An 18,416-nucleotide genomic window follows, 5' to 3' on the forward strand; every position below is an offset into this window, starting at 1 on the left:
AATAAATAAATAAATAAATATTTAATAAGAGAGAAAGAAAGAGAAGGAAGGAGAGAAAGGAAGAGAGAGGTAATGAAAGGAAGGAAGGAAGGGACAAGTGTTGGTAAGGATGTGAATGGAAACCCTGAAGATTGCTAGTGGGAAGGTAAAATGCTACAGTTGCTATGGGAAGGACTTGGCAGGTCCCCCAAAAAAGTTAGACACAGAATTCCCATATGATCCCACAATTCCAGTCCTGAATATATATATACGCCCAAGAAACTGAAAACAAAAACTCAAGCAGAAACTTCCACACTAATGTTCCTAGCAACATCTACCTTGTTCATGCAGAAGCAACCCAAGACTCCAGCTGTGGAAGAGTATAAATTGTGATATGCTTATACAGTTAAATATCATTCAATCATAAAAAAGAGACTGGCTTTCTATTTGGAGTTATTAGAAAGGATTTCTGTGTAGCAGTGACAGACAACACAGTGAATGTACCTGATGCCACCAAGGTGTACAACTGCAAAGGTTCAAGTTGGTAAATTTTAGTCTACACGTAAATTTACCACAGTGTAAAAGAGAACAAAAGTGTCAGCCTGGCAGCCTGGCCTCTTCTAAATTAAAACTGCCTTCCTCATGATTTTATTTCTCTACTCATTTTCTCCACTCATTTTTTAAAGGTTAGCATTCGTGCAGAAGTCGATTTGTATACAGCAGCTTGACATTAACTGTGCTGCTAGTCGGCTTTTAGAAGACTTACATAAGTGCTTTAGAAGAAACACCTTTCAAAACATCGAGTAGACTAATACAGTCCGCAGTCTAGGGCTACAATGCCTGCTCAGACACCACTCCACACTCCAGCCTTCGGTCTCCAATTCCGGAACCACATTCCCCTCCCAGAATCCTGTAGTGCGTCAATGAGGCCAGAGCTTTTGTGGAATTGGCAGGCACTAGCCTGCATACGACCTAACACAACATAACAGAGAGGCAGGAACAGTTACCATGATCCACAGTAACACCAATGCATCTCGAGAACAAATATCTGAGTGCGGAAAGAAAATAAAATGCCACTTGCAGAAGATATGTACAGCATCCTGGTTCCTTTTGTACGAAGTCACAAAACTACGCCACACATCGTCTGGAACTGCAGTGAAATGGAAACTGTTGTTGTTGTTGTTGTTGTTGTTGTTTTACAGAAAGCAAACAGCTGGCACGAGTTGTGGAGAAATTACTACAGCTGGGAAGGAGGGTGAGGGTTCTGGGAGCAGCCCCGCCAGATGCTGAACACAGGTGTTCGTCTTTGTGTGAATAGGCTACTGAGGCTACTCTAGATTTCATCAAAGCAGCTTAATGAGCTCGTGAGACAGCATGGAGGCTTCCCTCTCAGCACTCATCCTCAGTTCCCTGTAACGATTTCAGAACCAGTTCGGGCTCCAAGTTAGCAGTGGCAGGCCGGGCCAAGCCGTGCGACTGAAATCAGCCTGTGGAACAGAGCAGGCTGCCGAGGAGGGGAAAGGGTGACTTCCTTGTTCGACACCTGTTGCTAGAGTCTCTTCCGGCTAAACTGTTACAAATCCCTAAATCAACTTAAGAACATTCGTCTCCCCAGATCACATCAAACCGATGGGGGTTTACAGTCAACAATATTTATACCCCTTTCCCATATTTGGGAGCTACTCTCTTCTGTGATCCAGCTTTCTGGTCCTTTTGCCAGCCATGACAACATCTCCCCAAACAATAACTTGGATCCACCTGCATATCAGATGTCAGGTTCAGGAGAAAAAAATAACTAGTAAAGTCATGGGCCTTTTGGAATATAACTGAAATAGGCCTACTAGCTATCTACAAAAGGAAGACCTCCCAACTCATTGTCTGCACTATTCCAGGCTTTAGGGTCATGATTAGTCAACAATTTGTTTGGCTTTAGATGTTAACTATCTTTTCAGCCAGGTTCCAGATGCTACCATGACGCCAGCCAGACTTCCCCGGACAGACAACCCCACCAATGTGTCCTGGAGCTCTGCTTCCCCACAGCCCCGCCCCACTAGGGAAAGAGAGAGACAGGCTGGGAGTATGGATCGACCTGCCAATGCCCATGTTCAGCGGGGAAGCAATTACAGAAGCCAGACCTTCCATTTTCTGCATCCCACAATGACCTTGGGTCCATGCTCCCAGAGGGATAAAGAATAGGAAAGCTATCAGGGGAGGGGATGGGATATGGAGTTCTAGTGGTGGGAATTGTGTGGAGTTGTACCCCTCTTACTCTATGGTTTTGTCAGTGTTTCCTTTTTATAAATAAAAATTTTTTAAAATAATCCAGAACAAGAAGGAATGACAATGAACAGAAATCAGTTCAAAGATGGCAAAAAAAAAAAAAAAAAAAGATGGGCTTGGCTATCAAAACACATTATAAAGACACTTCACGTGGTCAAACAGTTCTTCTTCTAGTGTTTGCCTGGTCAAACAGTAAGAGGAAATATTGAGCCTGTTAAGTATAAATGTGGAGGATATTTTTTTAAATTTATTTTCCCTTTTGTTGCCCTTGATTTTTTTGTTGTTGTTGTTGTAGTTACTATTGTTGTTAATGATGCCGTTGTTGTTGGGTAGGACAGAGAGAAATGGAGAGAGGAGGGGAAGACACAGAGGGGGAGAGAAAGACAGACACCTGCAGACCTGCTTCACCTCTTGTGAAGTGACTCCCCTGCAGGTGGGGAGCCGGGGGCTTGAACCGGGATCCTTACGTTGGTCCTTGAGCTTTGTGCCACTGGTGCTTAACCTGCTACGCTACCGCCCGACTCCCAGAAGATACTTTTTAAATATTGTGGCTACATATCCAGAACACGGATCTCTGTAGCTCCTGCATGGCCGCTGTTTCACCACAGGTATATAAAGTTTCCTTCTGAGAAATAAATGCTCCACCTGACTGTCATGGTGTGGGGGCTCTGTCGTCAGTTCCGTGATAATGTCTGCCAGTTGTCAGCCCCTGGCTACAGCAGAGCCCGACCCACTCAGCTTCTCTGTGGTGTCTAGTGTCTGTCTCCTCAGCATTGTCTGTATCTCCTTGGTAAAGAGAATGCTCTCCACACCCACTCACCAAACACAAAACCTCCAGAGGGCCTTTCCAGCCTGGGAAAGGGCTTCTCTTCTCCCGCACACCCACTTCTCTGAGCCCCTTCCCTTAGTGGGTGACTAGCATTTTGACTTTGCCTGTTCACTTAATAAGAGTGATGACTGCTTCCAAATTTCCCAGGGTAATTCCAGCAGCATGTCCCAGGATCGTCACCAGTCAGTCTTGTCTCACGAGAGAGTCACCTCCCTCTGGGAAATGTGCATCAACCAACCTGAAACACTGCCTCTCGTCTAGAATTCCCAGGCCTCCTCCTCACCATGAGAATCGGTGCCCTCAAGGTCCCAGAGTTCCTTGAGGGCACAGTCCCTCACCCCCTCAGCAGGCTTGAAGTTCTCCAGAGGTTATGTTGTGACTCGAGCCTGCTGACCGACCCTGGACAGCTAGCTGTCTTGCTGTGAGAGGAAGTACAAGACTGAACTGCAAGGACTGAATTACTTCCATAGGTCCAGAAGGCTCAGAGGGACCTTGAGATTCAAGATTCGCTCAGCCCAGAAATGCTCCACTTCACTCATCATTAGAGAAAGGCAGATGGAAGCCACACACCAGTGAGAAGGACCTGCATCGGCAAAACGAGAAAGTGTCAGCAAGGACGCAGGGAAAGAGGAACTCTGCTTCACTGCTGGTGGGAATGCAAACAGGGCAGCACTATGCAGAGTCCTTCAGCAAATCAAAACAGAATTTCCTTGTGACCCAATAATACCAGGCTTAGGCACTGATCCCTAAGACACGAAATCACTAACTCAAAGGGAAATACACCCTGTGTTCGTAGCCGCAGTAGTCACACAAAGTGGAAGCAGCCCAAATGCCCATTGACGGGAGTCTGGCTAAAAAAGTTATGGGATATGTCTCTCTATCTATCTATCTATCCATCTATCTGTCTGTCTATCTCTCTATCTCTCTGTCTATCTCTCTGTCTCTCTATCTGTCTATCTCTATCTGTCCATCTATCTGTCTGTCTACCTCTCTGTCTATCTATATATCTATCTGTCTATCTACCTGTCTCTCTATCTATCTGTCTATCTGTCTGTCTATCTCTCTATCTATCTCTCTGTCTATCTATCTCTCTATCTATCTCCCCCTCCTCTATCAGTTTCTCTCTGTCCTATCAAATAAGATGGGGGGAGGAAGAAATGGCCACCAGGAGTAGTAGATTCATAGTGCTGGTACCTAATCCCAGCAATAACACTGGAGGCAATAATAATAATAAATAAAAGAAGTTATGGGATATATACTCCCTAAAGCACTACTCTGAAATTTTAAAAGATGGTATTGAGTCCTTTGAGACAAAACAGATGAACAAAATGAATGGAATTGGAGGTGATTTTTGCTTAGTGAAATACATAAAGAGAGAAAAGACAGCTACCAGATGATTTCACTGATATGTGGAGTCTAGAGGAGAACTGATATGCATGAATTTGTAATAAATAAATAAATACTAACAAATTAAAATAAGTTTTTTAAAGCAAGCAAACTGTTTCTGAGACTTTTGAAAACTCTGGTGTTTATCTTTGGGAGGCGGGAGGCTGAGTGTTGTTAAAAATTCGGTGGCTCCTGCCGGGCGGGTTGGCTTCACAGCAGGTAACAGAGACGTGGAGACAACGGCTGGGCAGGGAAGCTGTATTTCTTTATTCAGGAACAACGATTCATAAACTAAGACAAACTAATCACCAAACAGAACTCGGCTGTCTCTTTGCTGCGGCACCAGCACTCCCTCTTACCCTCCAACTCAGGAACCCTCTCCAACACTGGAACTCTGAAACTCTAGCACTCTCTCTTACTCTGCAACTCAGGAACTCAGGAACTCTCTCTTACTCTCGAACTCTGCAACTCTGTCACTCTGAAACTCTCCAACTGTGGAACTCTCGCGGGGTTCCTTCGGGGCGGGGCCAAGCAGGCCCACGAAACTAACTGGACTGATCTAATTCTCTTGGTGGGGGAGGGCTAGAACAAACCAATGTAAAGCATATGACAGCTGAGGATCAGAACTTTGGTGTAGGGTGTGGTGGGGAATAGACCCTGTCATCCTACAATCTTGTAATCCACTCTAGTCACACACACACACTGTGGAACTGGAGGTGACTATGCTTATCGAAATAAGAGGTGAAAGACAACAATTGGATGGTTTCATTCCTGTGTGGAATATATAGAAGTGAAACACATGAACATACAAAAAGAGAGAGACAGAGAAAGGAAGGAAGGGAGGGAGGGAGGGAGGAAAGAGGGAAGAGGAAGACTAAAGTGTCAACTTGTTTCTAAGACTGTGTGAAAAAGATGGTGGTGATTGTCGGGGGTCTGGGGAGCACAGGATTTTGGTGGTGGGTGTGGATGATACCCCTCTATCTCACAGTCTGATAAAGCACTAATAAGGGCCAGGTGGTGGCACACCTAGTTAAGCTCAGACATTACAGTACTCAAGGACCCGGGTTCAAGCCCCTGGTCCCCACCTGCAGGGAGAAAGCTTCACGAGTGATGAAACAGGGCTACAGGTGTCTCTCTGTCTCTTTCCTCTCTATGTTCCCCTCCCCTCTCAATTTCTCTGTCTCTATCCAATAATAAATAAATAAACATTTTTAAAAAGAGAGACAATAGGGAGTCAGGCGGTAGCGCAGTGAGTTAAGCGCACGTGGCGCAAAGCTGCAAGGACAGGGGTAAGGATCCCTGTTCAAGCCCCCGGCTCCCCACCTGCAGGGGAGTCATTTCACAGGTGGTGAAGCAGGTCTGCAGGTGTCTGTCTTTGTCTCCCCCTCTCTGTCTTCCCCTCCTCTCTCCATTTCTCTCTGTCCTATCCAACAATGACGACATCAACAACAACAACAATAATAACTACAACAATAAAACAACAAGGGCAACAAAAGGGGAAAATAAATTTTAAAAATTTAAAAAGAGAGACAATAAAATAAAATGAAAATGCATTATAAATCAATAGCACATATTACTCAGACTCTAATACCAGAAGAGACTTCCTCAGCCCAGATGTCTGCTTTGCATGGAAGGTCGGCGTCCACAATGCTCTCCTCAGAGCTGGGACCTTGGAGAAGAGACACTCCACAAAGCTGAGCATTTGAGATCTTCAGGAACACTGCTCCTCTGAGCCTCGGGTCGTCCTGCCATCTGGCAGTGGCCTTCACACTGGACTTGTAATTAGTGATTAGTGCCTGTTAGGATTCTGTGTCTTTCTCCAGGGCATCGATTGTCTCTGTCAGCCCTTTGAGTCTGTGGTCCTTTTTAAGACAGCACTCACCTTGGTGCACTTGCTTCCACTGGTACCTGACTGCCATGCAGCCCTGTCAAAACTCTGCTGGCTCACTCTCCCCCCATATCTGCGAGGAATCTCACTGACAGTCTGATCAATAGAGGGGTGGTGAAGAGATGAAGTGTGGGATAAACAGACCAATAATTAGATGAGGTCCCATTGAGCCCTACTCAGCTTGCCTGAGAAATAGCTTTAAAATATATATATACTTCCTTGGCCTTATGAAAGGCTCCTCCTTTGATAGGAAGAGCATTATGGAGGGGCAAGATGGTGGCAGACTTGGTTGAGTACATATGTCAACACACAGGGACCTGGGTTCAAGCCCCCAGTTCCCACCTACAGGAGGGAAACGTCACAAGTGGTAAAGCAGAGCTGCAGGTGTCTCTCTGTCTCTCTTCTTCTCTATGTTCCCCTTCCTCTCAATTTCTGGCTGTCTTTATCCAATAAATAAATAAGTAAAGATGATAAAAAAAAATGTTTAAAGTATTATGAGCAAGGAACCTTTGTTTTTGCACCATTGCTGAGAAGAATAGATTCTGGAGAACACTGAGAAAACCAGGTGTTGTTTGGCTTATCTAAGCGGGGAGAGGGAAAAGGAAGGACAACATTGGGATGACTCCACTCATAGGTGGAATTTAGAGAGTTGAAACACAGGAGCCTGGAAAAAAAAAAATATATATATATATATATATATATATATATAGGCTGCCCATAACTATGGTCTTGGAAGGGCTAGGGTAGTTACCATAGCAGGAGGGGTGGACACAACTTTGGTGATGGGAGTGCTGTGGAATTATACCCCTATTATCTTATATCTTGTAATCACTAATAAAAAAATATTTTAAAATAATAAATACTAATAAAAACAAAAGCACATGCAGCAAGTACAATAGAAAAAAAAAAAAAACAGGCAATTGTTTTGGGGCTTCTGTCTCCTCAGTAAAAATAAGTCACCACTGAAATGAACACTCATTAACCAAGTGTAACATGACTACGAGACACTCATTTAAATTCTAATAAACTTGAGTCAGGCTGGATATTCAGTCAGAAAGGCAAGAGAGACCCAGGTTGCTCAGATCTGAGGCCCTCCCCCTGCCCCTCCAGGCCCTAAAGTCTGGTGGGCTGTAGAGAGAGCTCTCACTCCTCTCTGCCTCCCCAGGGAGATTTTGTGTGACTGGGCTTGGATATAGTTACAAGGTAAAAGTCCAGGTCAGAAAAGAAAAAGGAGAGGAGTCTGTCACCTCAGAAACCTGGAGCAGTGTTTTCCGATCAGTAGATCAGTACGGGCCCTGGGGGGCCCCTCCTCTTCCGCCCCCCCCCCCCCCCATCATTTGTCAACTTGCCAGAGTTCCGAGTTGTAGGAAGCCCTGCTTTCTGGAGCTCCATGGCCTTTTGTCTGCTTGGCCTCCTGCGTGGAGACGACCGTGCAGGTATGAGAGAGAGCAGACCCACTAGGTACTCGCTCCTCTCAGGCTATCAATTACCACTTCAGATGTCCAATTCAGCGGCTGGGTGTCTTATTTCTAGTCTATGACTGTCACAGGGTTTGCTGCTAAAAATACGTGTTTCATCCTGAGCCCTGCTGTGTGTCCTCTGTCAAATTTACCTCATCACCAGCTCTTCAAGAAAGGGGTTTCGGGAAGCTCACTGGAAGACAGAGAGCAGGTGTTACAGACCCAGATACTTTTATATGTCAGACCTGAGGCTTCTGCTGGCCTTTGGGTCTTTAGTAAAGGTATGGTGGTAGGCACGTTGACCCTTGAACAAAACCAATTTGAATTGCAGGCGAACTTTTTTTTTCCCAATAATTACATATATCCCTGTGACTTATTTTTTCATGTTTTCTTTTTTATAGTTTGTTTCATTTTTTATCATCTTTATTTATTTATTGGATAGAGACAGCCATAAATAGAGAGGGAAGGGGGAGACAGAGAGACAGAGAGACATCTGCAGCACTGCTTCACCACTTGCAAAGTTTTCCCTCTGCAGGTGGGGACCAAGAGCCCAGACCTGGGTCCTTGCGCATTGTAACGTGCACTCAAGCAGGTGTGCCACTGTCCAGCCCCTATGTCTTTCTTCTTTATAACTTCCTCTGTTGGGGAATATAGTGTGTAATACATCAGACATACACAAAATAGGTGTTAGCTAACTGTTTCCATTGTCTTTGGGGGCCAATGGCAGACTGTTCCTATCAAAAGCATTTTAGGGAGTTAAAAGTCAACTATAGGGGGTCGGGTGGTGGCGCAGTGGGTTAAGTGCATGTGGCGCAAAGCTCAGGGACTGGCGTAAGGATCCCGGTTCGAGCCCCCGGCTCCCCACCTGCAGGGGAGTCGCTTCACAGGCGGTGAAGCAGGTCTGCAGGTGTCTATCTTTCTCTCCCCTCTCTCTCTGTCTTCCCCTCCTCTCTCCATTTCTCTCTGTCCTATCCAGCAACGAAGTGCGTCAACAAGGGCAATAATAATAACCACAACGAAGCTACAACAAGGGCAACAAAAGGGGGGGGGGGGAAATGGCCTCCAGGAGCAGTGGATTCATGGTGCAGGCACCGAGCCCAGCAATAACCCTGGAGGAGGAAAAAAAAAAAGTCAGCTATAGATTTTGGATGGGGTGGGAGGGGGGGTGAGGTTGGTGCCCCAACCCTCTACATTATTCAAGAGCGACTAGAATTGTGACAACCACCCCGAGGATGTGGGAAAGGGGTGTTTGCTGAAGCAATGCCTTTGAAGGAAGGACGTATTGCATGCGTTTTCATTGAGATCTGGAGTTAGAAATTTGCCCAGTCCTGTGACTGATGCTCAGTGCCCCCACTGAGCCTCCTCCCGGTTCTCCCCAAGGTTCTGACCTGCTTCTCTAACAGCCCCTCCCGGTACCCCCAGCACTGTTCTACTTTACCCAGCGGCTAGCAGGCTCTGGCCTCTCTCTCTCAGGTCCTGACTCACTGATAACACTACAAGGCAGCCTGGAGGGAGAGGACACAGCATTTTAGAGTGTCCTCTTGTTCCATTTTGTTTCTCTTCCCTGAAATGCCCTGGGAACCTTCCGCAGGGGAGGAAGAGGTTAATATCTGGATTTCCCCCTAGAGGGAGTCTCCCATAAGAGAGGACATAAGGGCTGATAATAAGGTGCTGTGGGCTGGGTTGCGTCTCCCCTAAATTCAGGTGTTTGAACCCCAATCTTTAGCACCTTCTGAATGTGACTGAATTTGGAGAATATTTTAAAGAGGCAACTAAATTAAATAAATGAGTTTATATATAGCTGGGCCCTGGTCCAGTATGACAGGAGTTCTTGGAAGAAGAGAGATTTAGAGCACATGCACAGACACACACCATGCACACATGCACACTCAGCCTAAGGGACGGCCATGTGAAGGATCAGGGTTCAGAAAGTGGACAGCCACAGAAGTCCCAGAAAGCATTAGTCCTGCTAATGCCTGACCTCAGACCTCAGGCCTCAGCCTCCAGAACCATGAGTGTTAAGGAAATGAGGGCTGAAAGCTCTGAACCCCAGTCCCACATGCATTACCTGAGGCTAGGGCTGTTTCTTTCCCCACCCCCACCCCCCAACCCCCCACCCCCGGCCAAATGAGAAGAGGAAAAGTGAACCTGAGGAGGAAGTCAGGCTGGGTGTTTCCTCCACAAAGAGGGAAAGCGAACGGAAGGACACTTAAGGAAGTAGGAATTATTATGGGATAGAAGTGGGTGTGGCTAAGAAAGAAAGAAAGGAAGGAAGAAAGAAAGAAGGGGGTAGAGGAGGCTTACAGAGTATGTGATGTTTAATTATGGCCTCCCTGATTCTTTGTGGAACTATCATGATTAACTAGACACTGTGAAGGTGACTTTTCATATGCCCTTCTGATTCTAAATCACAGCAGAGGGATGTCACAATCACCAAGATTAATTTGGAGGTTGCCAAGGACTTGTGTTGAAGTGCTTTCAAGACTGACCGAGAAAGAAAAAAAAGCTAGACACTGTGGAAGAGACATTTGGGCCTCATTCCTCTGCAACATCTGGTCCTGGTCTGGTCCCTAAGACCGCATGGGAGCACCTCGGATGCTGAAGTAGTGCTGTGGCCTCTCCTCTCTCTGTCTCCCCCTCTCTGACTTCAGAATTTAAAGACTGGGCCAAGGAGGTCACTCAGTCATTGCACATGCAAGCTTTTTCATGTGCGCGTGCCCGGCACCAGAGAAAGGGCAGCCTTGCTTTCTGTGAGCCTCTTAGCTGATCGTAGAGGGTGACACCATGACCTAGGGCAGGGACTGCAGCAAGGGGACAATCAGGTGTGAGCAACAGACACACACATTTGGAGACCTTCCTTTCTTTATCCTACACTTACTGGGTGCCAGTTATCTGTGCTCAAAAACACTGGAAAGCACAACGGGGTTTGTGTGATGGTTTAGTTTTTGCCACAAGCATGATCGCTGGAGCTCAGTGCCTGCACTACAAATCTGAAGGAAGATAACCTAGTCGTGAATATACTCAGCGTGGTCTCAGTGAGGAAAGGAAGTCCTAGACATTTGGAGGTGAGGTTTAATGTCCTAAAGAGCCCAATTTCGGGGGGTCAGGCGGTAGGGCAGTGGGTTAAGCGCACATAGGGCAAAGTGCAAGGACCTGCCTCAGGATCTTGGTTCAAGTCTCTGACTCCCCACCTGCAGGGGGGAGGGTCACTTCACAGGCGGTGAAGCAGGTCTGCAGGTGTCTTTCTCTTCCCCGTTCTGTCTTCCCCATCTCTCTTGATTTCTCTCTGGCCTAGCCAACAACAACAGTAATTAACAACAATAACAACAACCAAATGGCCTCCAGGAGCAGTGGATTCGTAGTGCAGGCACCAAGGCCCAATGATAACCCTGGAGGCAAAAAAAAAAAAAAAAAAGACAATTTGGGGGCCAGTTGATGGTGCACCTGGCTGGTCACATGTGTTACAATGCATAAGGACCCGGGTTCGAGCCACTGGTCCCCACCTGCAAGGGGAAAGCTTCCCAAGTGGTGAAGCAGGGCTGCAGGAATCTCTCTGTCTCTCTGCCTTTCTATGTCCCCCTTCCCTCTCAATTTCTGGCTGTCTCTATCCAATAAATAAATAAAGATAATTTAAAAGACATTTTGTAGTCAGGGTCTCCACTACAGCACTGATCAACAGGGTCCACCCTCCTTGAATTAAATCAATTTTTCCACAGACATCATGGTTTAGGAAAAATGAAAGGTTTTCTTAATCAGTTTCAGGAATGAGAAATTAAGCTCCATTACAGTGGCAATGACTCTTTTCCTAATTTTTCTTACAGGTACACAACCAAACACTATAAATACGTATTGAAATAGCTTTCCTGGACGAGGCCTGACATCTCTCTGCATTTATAACGCCGTCTTTATGGGGAAACGCTTTACATCACTTAAAAAAAAAAAAAAAAAAGACTTTTCAAGCTGATTTCTGGGAATCTATTTTTGAACGTTGAATAGAAGGATTCTCAGGAGAAATGCGAAGTTATATAATTATTGCCAGTATAGTAACGGAGAGTTCTAGCACCTATGTTGAAAACACATGACTGCCTTAATTGGTTTGGGGAGAACAGCCAGCCAGATCTTTATTTGTTGTTCTTTTGCTGTCATTATAAATTCTGTGAGCTTGTAGAGCTAAAAAAAAAAAAAAATGAGCCGGAGGTCTGAGCTCTGCTGCATGAGCTTTCTAAATATATGTTTTGGTGCTGCTTGAGTTCTGTTAGAGCTGGGTGTCTCTCTTAATTTAGAGCACCCTCTTCATTTACCCCAGCCTCACTTTTATTGTCCTCACAGCCAGATGCTACTGCATCTATTTACATTTTTTACATGAATGAGACTCTCAACTTGTTGGCATATCAGAGGATCTAAAAATGTCCCGCTGCAGGCCACCCTCACAACAACATCCGCCCGGCTGGGGGCTGGATTAGCCTCCACTCTACAGCAGAGCTGATTTCTCTCAAGAGAAGTGTTTGAGTGGAAAGGAAGGGTTCTAGAAAAGCCTTTGTACCGAGTGACATGGAAGAAACGGTTTCGGTGGCCTCTCAAGTTCTCGACTGAAATTCCGAGTCACCACAAGTGAGACAAAAATCCATCGGAGTGAGAGGGACCAGGAGAGCAATTATGTTTTCACCTCAGACTTGCTGGTGACTGTCTACCCAATGACTAGCTTCTCTCCTTTTGAATTCTGAGCCACAGGGAAGAGGGATTTTCAATTCTCCAGACAGGAAAGTCATGCCAAGGCCAGTCTCCCAATGGCCTGAAGAGAAGGCAATCCCTGACTTCTCTGGGGGAAGAGCAGGCTTCTGTGTGTGAAGAAGTTCGGTGTGAGGGGTAGGGGAGGAGCAGATTCTGTGAGGGGAGGAAGGAGGGAGTGATTCATCTCAATGTACAGAGTTCCAGAAGAGGCACTTGGGCAAAGGGGGTTGGAACTGAAGCAAGGAAGCTTCCACAGACAACACCGCCTTCTCACCACAGTCCTGTAGGAAGGTGCTAGTTAGCTTTCTTTGATTATGTGCCTCTCTCTCTTCCTCCTCCTCCTTCTCTCTTCCTCTCTCCACCCTCTCTTTCTCTCTCTTCCTCTCTACTCTCTTTTCTCTTTCTTCCCCATTTCTATTACTTCTCCTTCTGCTTGCTATCTCTCTCTCCCTCACTCTTTCCCTTTCTCCAGGTTTAGTCCAGGTCATCTCTCCAGATCTTTCTCCAGCTCACACTCTCCACTAACCAGAGTCCACCTCCCCTTCTTTCCCTCCACCCAACCTCATCCCTAGTGAATGCTTTTTCTTCCCTGAAATATTAGTTTCCAAGCCCTGAAGGCCACTGCAGCCCTGTATCTGTCAGATTCCTATCTCTCATCTCCGTTTAAAGATTCTACTTCAAGGGTGGGAGTACAGCATCATGGTTCTGCAAAGAGACTTTCATGCCTGAGGCTCTCAAGTCCCAGGTTCAATCCTCCACACCACCATAAGCCAGAGCTGAGCAGTGCTCTGGTAAAAAAACAAACAAACAAACAAAAAAAGATTCTACTTCAAGACTTGGCAATGAAGAACAGCTATTTTCCACAATAAAGAGAAAGTGCTGTCACAATGCAGAGAGGCTTGGAAGGGGGTTTCTGCATGCCCTTAGGGGGCTCAGAGTGGGGCGGGCAGGGTGCTGGTAACCTGTTGTTTAAGGTTATTCCTGATGTTAATGAAAACAATTATACATGATGTCATCTGTATCCTTGACATTAATAAAAATAATCTTACGTGGTCCAGGAGGGGTTGCAGTGGATAAAGCATCGGACTCTCAAGCATGAGGTCCTGAGTTCAAGCCCCGGCAACACATGTACCAGAGTGATGTCTGGCTCTTTCTCTCTCCTCCTATGTTTCTCATTAATAAATAAATAAAATATTTGAAAAAATAAAACTATATCCAGGCAAAAAGTGTTTAAATAATAAACGTCCACAGACAGAGGGCAGAGACGCCTCTCTTCTGCACTTGAAGCAGCTGACATGTCTCTCACTTCATTGATCTTGCTGACTCCCCCTTTCCTTCAGGGACTCTGAATTACTTTCTTCAGGGCCGGCTCCCGGCAGGGGTGCAGGAGACAGAGAGACAGAGAGACACCTGCAGCCCTGCTTCACCACTTGTGAAGTGTCTCCCCTGCAGTTGGGGACCAGTGGCTTAAACCCAGGTCCTTGTGCACTGTGATGTGTGCGCTTAACCAGGTGTGCCACCGCCCAGCCCCGTTTCTGTATTCACACCCCCTCTTCTTACAAGGATGCCAGCCATATTGGATTCTGACTGATCCACAACGATGCCCTAGTCTTAACTTTGTCTGTAAAACCTTAATTCCAAGTACGATCCCATTCTAAGTCCTGGAGGTTAGTACTTCAGCCTATCTTTTCGGGGGACATAATTCAATCCATAAACAAGGGATTTACAAACACAGGCTGCCCAGTGACTGTCTCTTGTTTCTGAAGACGCTGGATCTGGAGCTAGGAGATAGCTCAGTGGACAGAGTGCATGCCTTCCAGAGCACCATGACCCATGCTAAGGGAACTCGGGATGATGGAGTAATGATTTGGTCTCCCTTTCCCCTTTGCCTCTTGTTGTTTCTGTCTCTGCCTCTCTCTTCTCTGAGAATACAGAACAATAGTGTTTTTTGTTTGTTTGTTTTTAGTAAAGAGGTTAGTTCTGTAAGACACTGTCTGCAGCTGACTGGTACCTGCTAGCACAGTGCCTAAATCGACCCTGGGGGACTCGCATGGGGTCTTAAGAAGCCAGGGATCAGGCGGTGGTGCACCCGGTTAAGCACACACACTACAGTGTGTAAGGACCCAGGTTCAAACTCCTAGTCCCCACCTGTAGGGGGGAGCCTCACGAGTGGTGAAACAGGGCTGCAGGTGTCTCTCTGCCTCTCTCCATCTCTATCTCTCCCTCTCCTCTATTTCTCTCTGTCTCTATCCAACACTAAATTAATTAATTAATTTTAAAAAGAAGAAGCCAACCAGCGGCCAGGTGGTGGCGCACCTGGTTGAGTGAGCATGTTACAGTGCACAAGGACCCGGGTTCAAGCCCCCGTCCCTACCTGCAGGGGGAAACTCTCTGTGGGGAAAACAGGGTTTGCAGGTGTCTCTCTGTCTCTCTCCCTCTCTATCTCCCCATTCCTTCTCGATTTCTGGCTGTCTCTATCCAATAATTAAATAAAGATAATAAAAAAATTGAGTCTAAAAAAATTTTTAAAAAGAAGAAGAACCCAACCTCCTATGATGTTCTCGATGCAGATTCAACCCTAATTGCGAGCCAAGATGGCGGCCCCTCCGGTAAAGTGAAGGAAGGGTGAAGGCTGTAATGCACTGGAGATGCAGGTACAAGGTGCTGTCTGCAGCTGTCCATAATCCCGGGGGCGTCATTTAGAACCGTCGGTTCTCGAAAATAATGTCACATTCATCTCGACGTCCACCACCGGCTTTTCCCATGTTTGCCTTCCTGAGTCCGTAACTGCTTACTTTCAAAGACTTTAACTCAAGAGACATAATCCCTGTTCTTAGACCAGAGGTTTGTTCCAAGCTGGTACCTGGTATTTTTAACAGTCATTTATTTTTATAGAACCAAGGGACAAAAATATGGTGACATCTTTAGACAGATTGGCGATCTAAAATTCTGAAAGCTCAAACACTCTACTTCCTGGGCCTAGAAAGCCGGCTTAGCATTTTAATTAGCAAGTGCTTCCTCCTTGTCCGTGACTGGGCTTTCTCATCCAGAGCCAGAGACCCTCTGACTCCGTCATGTCCTGTTGTCCTGCTCTTCACGCCTTCCACTGCTGCCCACTGCAGAGGTGGATCCAAAACCCTTACAAAGGCCACAGGCTCCTCTGTGCTTAGACCTCCCGTCTCTGCCTCGTCTCCTTTCCCAGACCAGCCATGGGGTCTCCACGCTGTTTCTCAGATCCTCAAAGAACACGCTTACCAGGGTCTCCACATGTTCCCCTCACTCATCAGGAAGTACTCAGGCGGCTAAACCCTCAGCCTCTCAATGAGGCCTACCTAGACTACCATATTTCAGACTGCAATCCAGGGGCCGGGACATAGCTCAGTGGACAGAGCTGGGGTCTTCTCATTGTTATTTTGGTTTGGTTTGGTTTGGTTTGGTTTTTTGCCTCCAAGGTTATCGCTGGTACTCGGTGTCTGCACTATGAATGAATCCACGACTCCTGGAGGTTAACTTTTTTCCATTGTTGTTGTTATTGCTGTTATTGTTGTTGTTGGATAGGACAGAGAGAAATGGGGAGAGGAGGGGAAGACAGAAAGGGGGAGAGAAAGACAGACACCTGCAGACCTGCTTCACCACCTGTGAAGTGATTCCCCTACAGGTGGGACACTGGGGGCTCAAACCAGAATCATTGCATTGGTTCTTGTGCTTCATACTAAGTGTGCTTAGCCCAGTACGGCCACCCGGCCCCTGAGTATCCTCTTTCACAAGACCGAAGTTCTTGGTTCAGTGCCAGGCATCACATGGGAGCACAAATGGACAGACATCACTGAAGGGAATGCCATGGATGGTGAGTGGTACCTCAGCGTCTCTTCCTCCCACTCTACTTTTCCTGCAGGGGAGAAAGCTTCACAGTGAAGCAACGCTGCAGGTGTCTCTTTTCCTCTCTCCCTATTTCCCCTTTGCTTCTCTGTCTTCTGCTTCTCAACTTCTGTCTGTATAAAAAGAAAAAAGAGGTATGGGGAGTCAGGCGACATCAACAATAATAACAACAACAATAATAACTACAACAACAATAAAAACAAGGGCAGCAAAAAGGAAACAAATAAATATTTTTTAAAAAGAAAGAGAGAAAGAAAGAAAGAAAGAAAGAAAGAAAGAAAGAAAGTGAAGGAGTTTTAGGAAATCTTGAACCATTTCATTTGAAGGAGTTCTGTCACTGATTAAATTCATCTATTTCTAGACCTCAAGACAGACAAAACCAAGGACAGAAACAGAAGCCCTAATAAACTATCAAGCCAAGAGGCAGGCTCAGAGGACTGGGGGGAGTGGGGATGGTTCAAGAGGGGTGAGGTCCTTAGTGTGGGAAATCGTCAACGGTGGAGCAGACAAGAGCCGGAGAGAGCATGAGAGCCCACAGGACTGCAAGCGAGCTCCCGCATGCTAGCTCCTGTTTAATGTTTCTTCCTAACAGCCTTTATAGCTTCTGTGACACCAGGTGCATTACATTATTTGCAGCAGGTGCAAAAGGTGCCGTGTGCAAAACACGGGCTTTGAGCCCTCTCCCAACACAAACACACCCAGGTCTCCCATTCCCTGCCTCAGTGAGAAAAATCGTAAATACAACCAAGCAACAAAACACCTGCCATTTGAAAGACAAAAAGAAAAAAAAAGGTAGTATTGTAGGCATAAAAAGAAATTGTTTTAAGGACATGAATTTGCTTGTAATCCACTTTATTCCTTTTTCTTTTTTTTAATACTTATTCTCTTTTGTTGCCTTTATTGTTGTAATTATTATTGTTGTCATCATTATTGGATAGGACAGAGAGGAATGGAGAGAGGAGGGGAAGACAGAGAGGGGGAGAGAAAGACACCTGCAGACCTGCTTCACCGCTTGTGAAGCGACTCTCCTGAAGGTGGGGAGCCAGGGGCTCGAACCAGGATCCTTACGATGGTCCTTGCGCTTTGTGCCACCTGCGCTTAATCTGCTGCGCTACTGCCTGACTCCCGGCTTATTCCTTTTTCTATTTTAAATCAAGTACCTTGGGGCCAGGCAGTGAAGTACCTAGTAGAAAGTACATATTATAAAGCTCAGGACTCAGGTTCAAGCCCTTGGTCCCCACTTGCAGTAGAGGAAGCTTATTGAGTGGAAAAGTAATACTGCACCTCTCTCTCTCTCTCTCTCTCTCTCTCTCTCTCTCCCCTCCTTTTCTCTCTCTCTTCCTTTCCCCTAACCTCACCCTCCTCAGTCTCTCTCCAAAACAAATAAATCAAATCAAGCACCTTCATCAAAATAGCATTTGCCAGCCAGAGTCAGCCCATAGCCAAGCTGTTTGGTGTCACCATTCTGCCAGTGCAGACCCGTGTCTGACTATTAAAAGATGGGAGGCAATGGCATAGGGTGAGGACTGCAGAACCCCACGGTGAGGAGCTGTCTCTGAGGTTATATGTCACTCATCCACCTGGCCAGCCCCCATATAAAGATGCAAATACCACTAGAGAAAGATAGAAACAGGGTGGGGGGAATCGGGGAGAGCGGGGGGCAGGCAGTTGTGCACATACTACCAATCGCAAGGACCCAGAGGGTACTCAGAAGTAGTGACTTAGAAAGTAAGAGAAAGCAGAGCCACAGAAAAAAATAGGCAAAGATAGATAGATAGAAAGATAGATAGATAGATAGATAGATAGATAGATAGATAGATAGATAGATGCAGAAATAATAGTCAGCGTATATCTGTGATCTTGTGAGAACTAATGCAGATTCCAATGGAGGGAATGGCATGGAACTATACCCCTATTTTTTTTTTTTTTGTAGCTGAGAGACTTGTAACAGATTTATTTATTTATTTTACCAGAGCACTGCTCA

The sequence above is a fragment of the Erinaceus europaeus genome, chromosome 6 (genome assembly GCF_950295315.1).
Source record: "Erinaceus europaeus chromosome 6, mEriEur2.1, whole genome shotgun sequence".
NCBI classification, from domain to species: domain Eukaryota; kingdom Metazoa; phylum Chordata; class Mammalia; order Eulipotyphla; family Erinaceidae; genus Erinaceus; species Erinaceus europaeus.